At 38.0% G+C, this 14,255-nt stretch overlaps 1 protein-coding gene across 1 annotated transcript in view; it reads left to right on the forward strand.

Annotated features, from left to right (window-relative positions):
- LOC105007870 (potassium voltage-gated channel subfamily D member 3) overlaps positions 1-14,255 on the forward strand; it is a 299,675-nt gene that overhangs the window by 4,748 nt on the left and 280,672 nt on the right. The gene's annotated exons all lie outside the window — the stretch shown is intronic.

A 14,255-nucleotide genomic window follows, 5' to 3' on the forward strand; every position in this document is an offset into this window, starting at 1 on the left:
GTGTCCTGGTGTCTGAAGCATGTGTTCATCAATAAAACAGAGACCAGAATCAGGTATCTGAAAAATTACACACTCACAAAGGAGTATTATGGGCTTACATTTTGAATAAAAGGGATTGTGAGTGCAAGGAATTAGGGGTAGATGCATACACTGACTAGGAGATTGCCATGAACCAAATAATAATAAGAAAAGTCTAGTCCATTCATAGAAATAAGATAGGGTCTAGTCCATACATAGTCTTAAAAATTGTAGCTGCCTTAAAATTAAAAAAAGGTTTTCCATTAGTAATATGTATTTTCACAATGTAGTCCAAATCTTTTTGGATATTCAGTGCCTTGCAAAAGTTTTAAAACCCCTGACTAACTCTCTAATTTCACTAAATTGAATACATTTTTTCTGTTTGTTAAAAAACAATTATTGTGCGGTGAATTTGGTTTTATTTTGGGAAATATATATATTTTTTAAATACTGACGTATGTTGCTTGCGTAAGTGTTCAACCATTACAACGGGTATTTTCTCTTACCCTACGAGGACTGGTTTTCTGTTCTTCCCTTATCATAATTTAATGTGTAAATAAACATAGAATTTTTCGGTTCCTTCATTACTTGAACCCACCTGGTGTCCCAGGTCTAAATACATCTGTGATTAGAGATTTTAAAAAATTGTGGAGTATTTGAATACCCCTGCCTTACACATTTATATTTTATCAAGCCACCTTTTGTTGCAAAAGCTTTAAATCTTTTGATAAGTATGTACCAGTTGAGTGATTTTGTACCATTATTCTGGGAAGAATTGATTCAGGATACTCAGGGGGTTTTAATGACGCTTTTTGGAGCGCAGTTTTTGGAAAGTGACACAGATTGTCATTAGGATTGAAATCAGTCCTTTGACTGGACCACTGTAGGACATAATATATTTTTTTCTTGAGCCACTCCAATGTTTCTTTGGCCTTGTGCTTGGGATCACTCTGCTGAAAGTTGAATTTGCTCAAACGCTTTTTTAGTGAACGCTTTTAGGTTCCCTGGCAGATTATCTGTATTTTGCTCCAGCAATTTGTCCTTCAATTTGAACAGGATGCACAGTCCCTGCTAAAGAGAAGCATCTCCACAGCACGAAGCGGCCACCACCACACGTCACTATAGGGAAGGTAGTGTTACATTTGCACCACACTTGGTGCTTTGAATCTCATTGGACCCTAAAACCTTTTCTCACATTGCAACTGGTTCACTCATGCTTTCAGATTATACTTAATGGGTTATTTTTAGCCATATTCCAATACAAGCCAGTTTTATGCAGAACACCAATACCTCACCCCTAGTCAGTGAACTCTAGTTCCTTTAAAAATATTGTTGGCCTCTCTTTGGTTCCTCTCACAGGTCTCTTTCTTATTTGAGTTTTGAGGGACAGCCATTTGTTTGTTATGTCTGGGCTCTGTGATGCATCTTTCAGTTCCTGATTATTAAACTGTGCTTACTGGGATATGAAAACCCTTGGATATTCCCAAAGCATTACTTCATCTCTAACATCTGTTGATGGCCTTTTGGTCTTCATTTTCCTCACAGCTTGACAAATGATCCTTCAACCGTGTTGTCAGGAAATGTGACAACACGGTTGTCACATTTCCCTCTTGATACTTTGACAGAACAGCACACACCTCTTTGTTTGATGGCTTTTCTTGAAAAATGTCTTAGAATCCTCTTTCCTTTCCCTTGAATGCTCTCCATGATTTTTTGTAGCAGTGAGATGTCAGTAAGCTATTGGAAATGTAAAAACATTCCCTTCAGACAAAACAGGTAAGGCCATGAGTTCAGACAGTGGTGGAGTGGCATTTATATCACGGCGCTGACGGTAATATGTGACCTCCATCAACTTTTGAAGTTCTCCTCTATCGGCTCCAGACATTCCTTCAGTAGAATGAAGCAGCACCATTTGCTTGCGCTTCTCTTCTAGAGTGTCATCATTTTCTCCCGCAGAAAACTCCTCAGGCTGCCAACTGACACAACCAAATTGATCAGCCAGCCTTCTTGAGCTCTGGCTTATGGTTCTACACGATGATCGTAATCGTTCTTTTCTCCGACGAGCTAAAGTGTTGTTTCTGTTTACATGTTCAACACGTGTTTTAACTTGCAAGAGCAAAGAGGCATACCCACTACCTATTTTTGTTCCATCAGACAGAACATCAGCAAAGCTGTCCGGGTACTGCTTAACAATATTCTGCACTACAATCTAACACTGTGCCTTTGATGGGTTTACTTCATGTTTTTGCATGTTATCCACTAACATTCTTACTAGCTTCCTTCGATCAGCTGGTGATGGTCTTTTTTTATTTGCAATGGCCAGTTTAATTTCGGAAGACATGACTTCCCAAGGCACCTTAAATGTTTCAGCCCAGGCGCAAGATGCTGAAAAGCAAGCAGTGGAACTAGATGCTGTAGAAGTTGAACTCTCTGAACCTGGGCTTGATATATCCGAAAGAACATGACGCAATGAGCGTTGGGGAGTTGTGCAGCTGGATTGTTCTAACACAAATAAAAAAAAGAAAAAAAAAAGAAATTTGAACATGAAACATTTTACAATATTTGACAAATGGAGGTTAGACATTTTACATCAATCAAATAAAACGTACCTTCATTTTTCCATGCATTCAGTAGTTTGCGGCATTGTATAGGCCTGAGGAACTCCATGAGGTATTCTTCTTTGACATACTGGAGGTCATCTTTTGTCTCAACACCAATAGCAGAAAGTCCATGGATACATTTTTTAAGCGTTTCATCAGAGAGACCACGTAACGAAGAGGAGATGGCAAGTTTTATTTCCTCTAAGTTGGACATACCTTAAAAAGATGGAAAAGAGTGGTGTAACACAATCACAGACAAGCCAGATGTGTTATACTCCTGGAGAGGGTAATAATCTAATAGCTTCTCTTGAAGTACACAGACATGTCTTGGGTCCTCATCTGTTATGCAGTATACACCCAAATCCACCAACCGCACAGCACACCGTTTCTCAGATACAAAGTAAACCAATGAATTCTGGTGAACAAGAATTAGTTTAATTCTGCCAACCTCCAAACCCGTATCATTACTGGCCAAAAGAACGACCATGCCTTTCCTGTACTTTGTTCCTTTCAAAGTGATTTCAGTAGCTACTAATGTATTGCCTGGCTGAAAATCAAAATGATCAACTGATTCCCTGATCGCTTCGTTAAAATCACAAGAATAAAATTCAGAACCTTTTTCAACTTGCACAGAAAGCTGAAAGAGGTTTCCAGCACTTAAATAGGCTTGGAGAAGCTGGTGCCTTTCTGTAAGTGTTGCACATACATTTTTGAAGTTGTGCAATTTTCTTGCACATTGTTTAAAATAGGTATGTTTGCTCTTAAACCGCATAGTCCATAAGTGAATGAGTGGCCCAAATTGTTTTATAAGCTCCGGGTAATGGCACAAGTAGTGATGTTTAGGCTTGAGAGGCTTAGAAGGGAAAGTCACATACCTAAAATGAATGTACTCCTCAATGAGCACTTTCAGATAAGCAACCTGATCTGCCAGTATTGCTGGGGCACAAATTAGATCTACAATTTGTCTGAGTAGAAGAACAAGCTGCCACACTTCTGATTCTGGATCCTTAATTCGGTGCCCAACAATAACTGGTAAAAGTCTAAGAAGACACCAGTTCTGAACAGCGTGACCACAAAGCTTCTCACTCCCCGAGTTAACCTCAGCTGGTTTATTGGCAGCATCATTTCCTGTGTACTTAAACTGTTTAATATAGCAATTAAGCTCTGTGAAAGTAAAGAATTTCTCTTGATTTACCAAGTAATCAATGTACAACTTAAGATCAGATGCCACAACACCCTCAAAGAGGTCATGTCCAAGGCAGGGTGGCAAGCCAGGCTGACAAACATGAAAGGAATTCAGCTGATTAAAAGGAGTTAAATTTAACTCCATCAACTACATTATCCCCTAAGGTAGCAAGTTTCTGAATGTTTCTTTTGTAAGACTCCACAGTTCGCTTCATAGCAGGTTCTAAAGGTGTGGCATGGAATGAGTCTCTCTCAATGGTGCAATACCTGCAGAAATGTAGGCTTCGGCTAAAATTCTCGACAAAACCACCAATCATGTGGGATCCCAGGTTGTCACCTATGATGGAACACAAAGAAGCTTTCAAAGTTTTGCCATCATTCACCACAACACCATTCTCCTCAAGATCTTTGAGATCTTCAATTAGTGATCTAAAAACATAAGCTGGTCCAAAGTGCTTAAAATCTTGCTCATTGTGAGGTAAAATATCAGACAAGGTAAGATAAACTGTTTTTTTCTAGCTGAGCCTAAAGGATTTACCACTTCAAACGAATCCTGGTAAATGATCAAACCCAGAGATGATGGATCAGTTTGAAAGAGAGAATTTTCAGAAAAATTCGTACCATCCTTTACATCCCAAAACAGATCATTTTCAGCTGTTTGTGAGTGCATCTGTTCATATTGGTCCTTCACAGACTGGCACTTAAACAGAGCACTGATGGTCTGTTTAACTGGGACATATTGAGCAAAGCACTCTTTCCCATTTCTTTCACTGACTCCTAATAAAATAGGGACTGGCTCAACATAGTGAACATCTTGCTTGAAAGTAGTCTTTCTCCTCTGTGCTGTACTTAGAACTCCACTATTACAAGCTGTCAGCAAATCCTCCCTAGACAACTCATCAATCACATCATTAATCCTTTCCTCTGGTAATTCAAGCAAAGAAAGCTTTTCTCTCAGTTTGCTAAGAAAATATGACTGCCCAATGTCATGGATGTTTTGAAATTCTTCAACAATGCCTTGAATGGTAGACTCAGGCAATAGCAATTTAGCTTGCAGTTTCAGATAGAAGAGGGTTAAATTTCTTAAAAAAAGAGATTAATCCACAACTTCAGGCAAATTTTGCTCTGCAACTTCTGATCTCTCGCTCTCAGACACGACATCTGAAACTGGGATTTCCATGGTCATAGCAGGCTCTATCAGATGGTTTACAGAGGACATTTTATGTGTCCGTGATGCAAATGTAGATCTCACCTTAAATGTCCTGTTGCAACCAAATGGGCACCGGATCTCCAGCCCGGACTGAATATGGCTCTTTAAATGAGACAAAAGCTGTGTTAGGGTCCCACATTGAACATCACAAAACTCTACATGGCATTTAAATGTTTTATCATTATCACACATCTGTGCCTGATGCTCTTTAGCAGCAGACTGGTGATGTTCCCTGTGATTTCTGTATATGTGGGACTTCAATGAAGAAAACTGGGTGAAAATATGTGGGCAATCAGGTACAGCACATTTAAAACCTGATTTAGGCACATTTCTATGCAATTTCACATGCTGCACAAAACTCAGGATTGTACTGCTCTCATTATTACAAAAGTGACAGATAAACATGTTAAACATGTTAAAAAAAAATCTAAACTTCACAAGCTAATAAATGCACAGCAAAAAAGCATGTGCACTGAAAATGTCAATGTACTTTCTATTTAACTAAATTACAAATATGAAAACTAAGCAACCTTACAAGTAATATTACCATAAAACTAAGACAAAAAAACTTCATTAACGTTACATCATCTTAAATTGAACAAAAACGTGCTATCAAGTCAGGTTAAACACTATTTTACTGCATAAAACAATTTTAAAACCTACACAATCAAGTTAAAAGCTTAAAACATTTAAAAGCTTACATCTACTAACAAAAACAATGTAAATCAATTTCATACCAAGCAGTTATCAGCAAAAAATATTTAATTAACGTTACACCATCTTAAATCGAACAAAAACGTGCCATTAGTTAACGTTAATGACTTGGTAGTCAAGTGAAACACTATTTAACTGCATAAAACCTACACAATCAAGTTAAAAGCTTAAAACTTTTAAAAACTTACATGTCTACTACCAAACAACAATGTAAAATAATTTTATACCGAGCCGTTATCAAAAAATAAATAGTAAAATGACAGCCTGGCCACACTTTAATGATGAAGAAAATATAGACAGCTAATCGTTAATCTGTGACGATTTATCATAAAATTGGACAAATAATCTAGATTATCTATTTTGCAACGTGGATGTAAAAGGATTCCATATTGTAGATGTAACACACCTCGACTCGCTCTTATTAGATGTCCTCTTCCTCCGGTAACCGTAGAGCACGAGGTGAGCACGAAAATTGAGTGCTGGTGATGATGACCCAAGCTCGTGGAAAGACAGCGAAAGTCCCAAATTCTTATTTTTGGTTTTCATTGGTGGTTGGCAACCTAGCTTATTGGTGCATTACCGCCACCAACTGGAATGGAATATGGATCAAGTTGTTTGCCTTTATAATTTATACAAATATAAATAAACATAAAAATCAAGCAATGGAAAGTCCCAACTCCCAAGATGTCCACTGAAGATGATGAAAAGTTTTGCAACTGTTTTTTATTCTTCTTAAAAAAATATATTAAAAAAAATATTAAATTGGTATCCAGTATTAGGCTATTTACTGCATAATCATGTTTCCAGATGTTATAGGAACATGCAATAACAGTGTAGATCAGTGTAGACCTTTTTAAAAAAGACAGTATCTTATTGGACCTCTAAAATTCACAGCAATTATACATGCTCCCACATGGCAAAATACAGTAATGCTGTAAATTTAAAAACACAGTAGTTTATTGTACATTTTTACTGTAAAAACTACAGCAATTTTTAACAGTGTAGGTAACTAAGTATCAAAAACAGAAATGTCACACAAAAACAGAAAACAACATTACAGTGGCACAATAACCAAATAAAGTCTGACAACATACAAGATGGTTTAAGGAACTTAGATAAGGACATTGGTGAAGAACACAGGTGAGGGAAATAATAAAAAAACTGCTGTACATGCTCCAAACGAGGGAAAGAGGGCATTGGATCTCACTGGTATGGCAGGCCTGCTGAGCCAGTGTGTATATGGTTTGGTTTTTATTTTGTAGAAATATAATGAAGAAAACTGTTCAGACTCAGCTTGACCACAAAACCCAATAAGCACTGCTCTATCCATTTTTACATTGGGTAGTTTAAAATGTAAAATTTTAGAAATAAATATCAAACCAACCAAAATAACATCTGCCAACATAAAACCTGAGCCTGTGATATTAGAATACTATACAATCACACATTTGTATTCCAAAGACACACCAGAAAGGCTTTTCAAAAGGTTTTGAATATTCCTGAATGATCCCGTCTGACTCCAAACTGAAATCTGCTTTAAAATCAGAAAACAAGTGGAAAATGTCTTTCCATCCGTTACTTCTAACTGCATTTGCTGATAGTGAGCAATTTTAACAAGAACAATAGATCTAATATTTTGCCTTAAGACTATGTATGGGTACCATTTCTCATTTTGGTACAGATTTCAAATTATTACTTTTTAATATCCTATCAAATTATTACAGTTTTACTTAATAATGGTATTAATAGTTAGTAAGCCTTCTGGAATTAGTCTTGCAATAATAGCAATAGTAATTGCAATAATAGCAATAGTAATGCAATAATAGCAATAGTAATTGCAAAAATTGCAAAAACATTGGCAATAAAACATACTGTAGGCTACTCCATAACCTAATTGCAGAAAAGGAACTTAAAGCTGTAACAATCAGATTGTGACGAGTACTCGCGAGGGAGACGCAAGCTCTCTCTCCTGGAGTGGTGTTCGGCGTGCCTCGTCACCGGCCTTCTAGTCCCCCACGGCACTTTCATGTCTTGTTATTGCACACACATGGTGTCCATTCCCTCGTTAGGTAACCTATATTAGTTCCTGTGTTCCTGGGCGTCTTTGTGAGGTATTGTTCTATGTTTGGTGTTGTGAACAAGTGCGTTTGTTTGGCACGCCAAATTTTTGCGCCTGGACGATTCCTTTCCTTGGGTTACGTGCTATTGATTAATATATAAAAAAACATCACTACCTACCTTCCTGCATTTGGCTCCTTCCTTGCACACCACGACAACACCCGCTTGACACAGATCTTTATGTTTAGGGAAATCAACAAGTCTGTCTTTCCCCGACAAACACAGAATTTCTGATATAATTGTGCTGTTGAAAATACACATTCAGCTGGTGTGAATATGCCTTTGATGAGCTTGTTAAGCACCTATGATTCTTAGACTCTATGTTAACATTAATAGCTACTTTGAGAATTGTATAATGTAGGTACCCAAAATGGCTGTTTGCTCAGGACTAAACCTACATGTCTTGATATCATCGCTTCAGTGACTACCAATGAACTTGGTGGAGTGTTGGCCTAGCATTTGTGTAGTGTTTGTGCATGTAGCTGGCTGAACATGAGACTGTGTGGAGTTACATATTTACTTTGACCGCTGTGACATGCTGGTTCTTAAGAAGAATCTAGTCTAGTATCAAAATGTAGCATGCTAGTACAAGAGCCATGTCACTAAATGTATTGATATGACACAGGGTACTCGAATAGCCTGTCCATTAAATTACTCTTCGGCTCGCGAAATTGGATAGCCATCCTACATGGGTTAAGATGAAGCACATTTACTGAATAATGTCTACCCTTCATGGAATAGATATTCTAAACCACATTTTAAAGTATTTCAGTAGAAATCATTTCCAACAGTATTTCAATAGTCCCTATAATACAAATCAATATCCAATCCTACTTGAGAGTTGTTTGGTAGAATCCTATTCAAAATCATGGACAGGTGTCATAGCTGCCAGAGATATTCAGTCAAGCATTAGCTCTGGTGTGTGGAGGCATACACAATGAATACATGCTAATTGTTTTTTTTGTTTTTTTATAATTTTAGAATGTATTTTCTTTTCTTGTTTTATGGCAACTGCATGGTTATAAATGAAGTATTGATAACTCTGTAGCAACATAAGTTATCAATGAAGGATTCCTGAAACGAATCCATTCTCTCCAGCCATTGAGATATTAATTATTAGCAATAGGTATGTTACTGTGCAATGTAAATGTTCTATTTCCTGTCAGGCTTGTATTTTGTATCAACTGACAGAACATTTTTCAACCTTTGTTGAAAAAATTTTGTTTTACCACACCATGTACAGTATACAATGTTAAGCATAATAGATTCTTAAAGATGGTAACTTACATACGCTTACATGTTTTTCAAAAGCAAATCTTTTAAATGTACCTAACGTATCATTGGAAGTGATCAATCAATCAATCAAATGTATTTATAAACCCCTTTTTACATCAGTAGATGTCAAAGTGTTTTTACAAAACACCTGGCCTTAAACCCCAATGAGCAAAGCACAGTAGTTCTTGAATTTAAGTGGCTAGGAAAAACCCCCTAAGAATGCCAAAATGTTGGAAGAAACCTAGAGAGGACCCAGGCTCAGAGGGGTGACAAGTCCTCTTCTGGCTGTACCAGGTGAACATATTAAGATTATAATTATAATAATGAATAAATGCATGTGCGCTGAGTCTAGAGTCTATTTAAACTTAGTCCAGGTCGGAAGCATGACCTGATGGACAAGGAAAGGGACAACAATGGGGAGGGGGAGGTGTCAGTACAGTGGCAACTGAAATCGTCAGGCATCGTCTCGATCTGTAACACAACCAGGAGGACTCTAGACAGGGACAGCAATGGGTCCCCCAAGCCAGGTACTCCGCAGATGTGGGCCATGACCTCATGCCCTCCTAAGTTCAAAACGGGAGGAGATCGGGAAAATTCAGAAAATCTATTCCTCATATCAAGAAGGATTTATAGTGGAGAAGGAGAACTTAGTGGATAAGGAGAACTGACCCTACTCCCCCAGCACAATAATACAGTAGCGTAAGACCTTGGGACTGAGACAGGGGGGTCCGGCGACACTGTGGCCCTATCTGGGGGAGGCCCCGGACAGGCAGGAAATCAATCCATCCACATTGCCAAGCATCAATCAAAGGGACACCCACCAACTGCAACCACCCTGAATGAGAGCCAAGTATTGCCAGCAGAGTACAGCCCAATTGCACAAGTGCGCAACAGAGAGACGACAACAAGCCAGTGACTCCGCCCCCGAGAGGCATTGGAGGGAGGGCATCCCAGTGCCGATGAGACAGCAAGGGTGGACAGTATCAAGCCTTTCTGGTCACCTTCACGCCCCTGGGCCAGGCTACACCTAATCATAGACCGTGCTGTAGAGAAGTCTTTAGTAGACACTTGAAAGTTTGCACTGAGTTTGCATTTCTAACCTTGACTGGCAGATCGTTCCATAGTAGTGGAGCTCTATGAGAAAAGACCCTGCCTCCGGCTGTTTGTACAGAGATTCTAGGTACAATTAAAAGGCCTGCATCTTGCGATCGTAGGTTACGTGTAGGTATGTATGGCTGGATCATTTCAGCGAGGTAAGTAGGAGCTAAATCAACCATGTATTGATTAACCAACATTGGTTAACAATAAAACCTTAAAATCAGCCCTAACCCTAACAGGCAGCCAATGTAAAGAGGCTAGTACAGGAGTAATGTGTTCAATTTTTTTTGTTCTAGTTAGGATTCTAGCAGTTGTGTGCAGCAATAATTGAAGTTTATTTATTGATTTGTCAGGGTAACCGGAAAGTAGTGCATTGCAGTAATCTAGTCTAGAAGTAACAAAGCATGGATTTGTTTTTCTACATCAATTTTTGATTAAAGTTTTCTGATTTTTGCAGTGTTTTGAAGATGAAAATAAGCAAATCTTGAGGCATATTTTATTTGTTCATCAAAGGAGAGGTCAGGGTCAAGGGTAACGCCAAGGTTACCGAATGCAGAACCTTTGTCTGAGGCCGTTAGAAGGTCATTTCTAATGGTGATGATCTTTTCATCAAAGTAGTTCATGTATTCATTACAGCTAAAGTGAAGACCCACTTCACTTGTTGAGCGTTGCTTTTTTGTTAGCTTTGCAACTGCATCAAAGAGACATTTTTGATTTTTTTTGTTCGCCTCAATCAGGTTGGAGAAATACGCTGATCGAGCAAATGTGAGTGATTTTCATTATTGTAGTGTACTGTCTATCCAGGTTAGTCTAAGTACTCCCAACTTGGTGGAGCACCACTTTCACTTCAATTTTCTGGATGCTTGCTTGAGTGCTCTAGTGTTGTCTGTGTACCAGGGAGCAAGTTTCTTGTTGCGTATTTCTTTTGTTTTAAGTGGTGCAACCGAATCTAAAGTATTTCGCAGTGTTGAGTTTGGATCCTCGATTTGATCATTTGCGGATTTATTTACTCTTTCATTGATGAGCAAACTTCAATCAATTCTATTTGTAGTCCGAGAATTTATAGTACAGCTTTTGAAACTCATTGTTTGCGGAGCAAGTGGATTTCTTGTTTTAACGGTAAATGTAATAAGACAGTGATCCGATAATCCAGGATTTGAGGGGGGAAATTATTATCTCTCGTGACAGGACTAAATCTAAGGTGTGATTGTGGCAGTGTGTTGGACCTGAGACATGTTGGATAAAATCCACTGAGTCAATTATGGCTTCAAAGGCTTTTTGAAGAGGATCATTGGACTTTTCCATATGAATATTGAAATTGCCAAAAATTTGAATACTATCTGCCATGACTACAAGGTTAGACAAGAATTCTGGAAACTCATTGAGGAACATTGTGAGATTCCCATTTTGAGATTTGAGGTGATACAGTCATTTTTATTTGTGACCTAGGTGGAAGAAAGCTTTATCTTAATAAGGTTGCTATTGTTAGCACTACCTTGTTTAAGTTTTCTCAGCCTGGAACGAGTCACAGTGGCGAGTCACAGTATTTCTTTTAATTATGTCCAAAAAGAATCCCGGTGTAGAAAAGTTGGGTAAAAAGTCAATAGATAAAAAAATATTGCGTTGGTAAAACTCTTGAAGTGGAATTTGATCAATATATTTATATATATAAGTTTGGTAGGAAGCCAGGTAGGTAACAGCAGCGTGATGAATTTGTTTTACAGTTAAAATTAATGGTTAAGTAACCATAACCATTATGATTTTGAAATGTCAATGCTACAAATTCATGTGCATGGCACTTTGAAGCCATTTCCCGGAATGAGGTGAGCTCGTTGATCATAAAGACAATTAGTTTCTGTTTCTCTGCTTACGATTTCATCTATCATTCATGGCATGAAAACTCTAAAAATAGTTTGTCCATTTCACAGCCACTCATGTCTATTTTACTGATTGAGAGAAAAATTAGATCATGCCAACATTCCTTTTCTTTTGTCTTCACTTCTTTCTGCAGCATGTCCCATAGCCCCAGGGTACAATGGAGTATTGTTTACAGTTCTGTTCTGTTCTACTCTGTTCCAAGAGACTCTCATATCATCTGCTCCACCATGTTTAATTTACTGCTGACTTGTTGGTCGTTGACTCTCTGTTTTGTCTCACTGTGTGTGAGTGTGTGTGTGTTTGTGTGTAATAAATAGACCCCTCAAAGTCCAAGACTGTGAAAGGAATGGCAGAGATCTCTCTCTGTCATTGAAAGAGATCCTTCCCAAGGCAACAGCTCTCTAAACTCAGACAGTGTGTGTGTGTGTCTGTGCCTGTGAATTATTATGTATTTTGACGCAGCTCCCCAACAGAGCTGCTCTAACCGTGTGGCCCAGTCAGACACAGCGCACAGTGTTCAGTCTCTTAGTAGTTTATTGTTTCTGTGACAATAATCTAGACAGTACTAGAAATAATACCTTATCCCTCAGTAACAATCGGCAATAAAGTTGTAGGTGAATATGTATGTAGAGCAGATTATAATTATTATAATTATCTCTCAGTGTGCTTCTTTCTCTCGCTCTCTTATTATTCACTGGCCGGGTGGTGTGACTCTTGGACATCAGCGGGTTACCATAAAGAGAACAACAAAAATTAGAGGAAGATAGTCAGGGTATTCAGTTGTACCTTCACCATACTTCCATGGGGTACACCACCGGAACATTTTGTCTTGTAGCAAACTGGTATCCGTTAAATCTCATGCACGTCTCTCTGGAGGGTAAACCACAGCACAGGCATTTCGGAAATAGGAGTTCAATTTTCCTCTTGACCGACTATACTGAGTCATAAGTGGAATCATTTTGACCTTTGAGAGGGCAGCAGCAACAGTAGGATTTGTCCTATAGGGATGAATAGAAAGTTAAAAGTCTCAAACAAGAACAATAGGGAACCCCTTTACGCAGCTGCAAGAAAATCCTGGTTTACATGCCACTTCAGGCCTGGAATTGACACTACGCTGGCTTACAAAATTATGTAATTCTTATTGGTAAACAGCTGAAGTTAGGAATACCAGGGTAGGGAAGAAAACTGAGACTTCATCAATCATCTAAACCAACGTAGTAATGGGTGATAAATTAAACTGCTAAAACATTGGATTCATTTAGATAATCTTTGGCTGGGTTGCATCAACATGAATTAAATTAATTCTGGTTTAAACTTAATATAGGGTTAGTAAATCTAGGTTTAAACTGGTTTATAATTAATTAAAATTGATTTGTTTATGTTCAGTAATTTTTTAACAAATGTCTCTGGAACATGCTACTTTTTCAAATAAACGCTGTTACTGTTACTGTTATCACTGCTGACCAAGTAGATTTTCATGAGATTTAAACAATATTTTTCAGCATTTGAAAAGATATTGCTAAATGAGCTAATGGAAGAGTTTTGTACAGTAATTGAGGACAAGCAATTCAGTGGACAAGGACAAGACCTGGCTTGCAATTTAATTGTTCAACTGGCATTAAGGAGAAGAGGGATAGGACTCAACTTAAAGCCTGCTGGAATTTTTTTAAGGCAAAAGCAAAAAAAGATGTGGCAGAAGAAAGATGGGGAAAGTTTCAGACCAGCGGAGGACCCCCACAAGTGACAAAGGACCTGTTGTGCAAAATAATTATTGCTGCCATGTTGTCCATAAAACTGAAATTAACCAGACATAAACCTCCTTCAGGGGTGGTTTAAATATAACTGCAATTCCATCGTTAAACTAGGTTTAAAATTACTGGTGCAACAGACTTTAAGTGGAAATTAATCTGTGATTGCTAAAGGTTTAGATTTAACCAGGATGAATTGTAAACTACATTTAAACTAGGTTCAAAGTTTGGTGCAACCTTGATTTAATCTAGTTTAAAAGTTGAACCATGTTGGTGCAACCCAGTCTTTGATTATTTATCTTTATAGCATACAATTAATGAACCACTAAATATCCATGCAAAATGTAGACATTAAAACAAAATAAGTCACCTTGCAATAGTGCATGCTGGCAAATGTAATGCCTTCCAAAT

Source organism: Esox lucius, chromosome 12 (genome assembly GCF_011004845.1).
Source record: "Esox lucius isolate fEsoLuc1 chromosome 12, fEsoLuc1.pri, whole genome shotgun sequence".
Classification (NCBI taxonomy): Eukaryota; Metazoa; Chordata; class Actinopteri; order Esociformes; family Esocidae; genus Esox; species Esox lucius.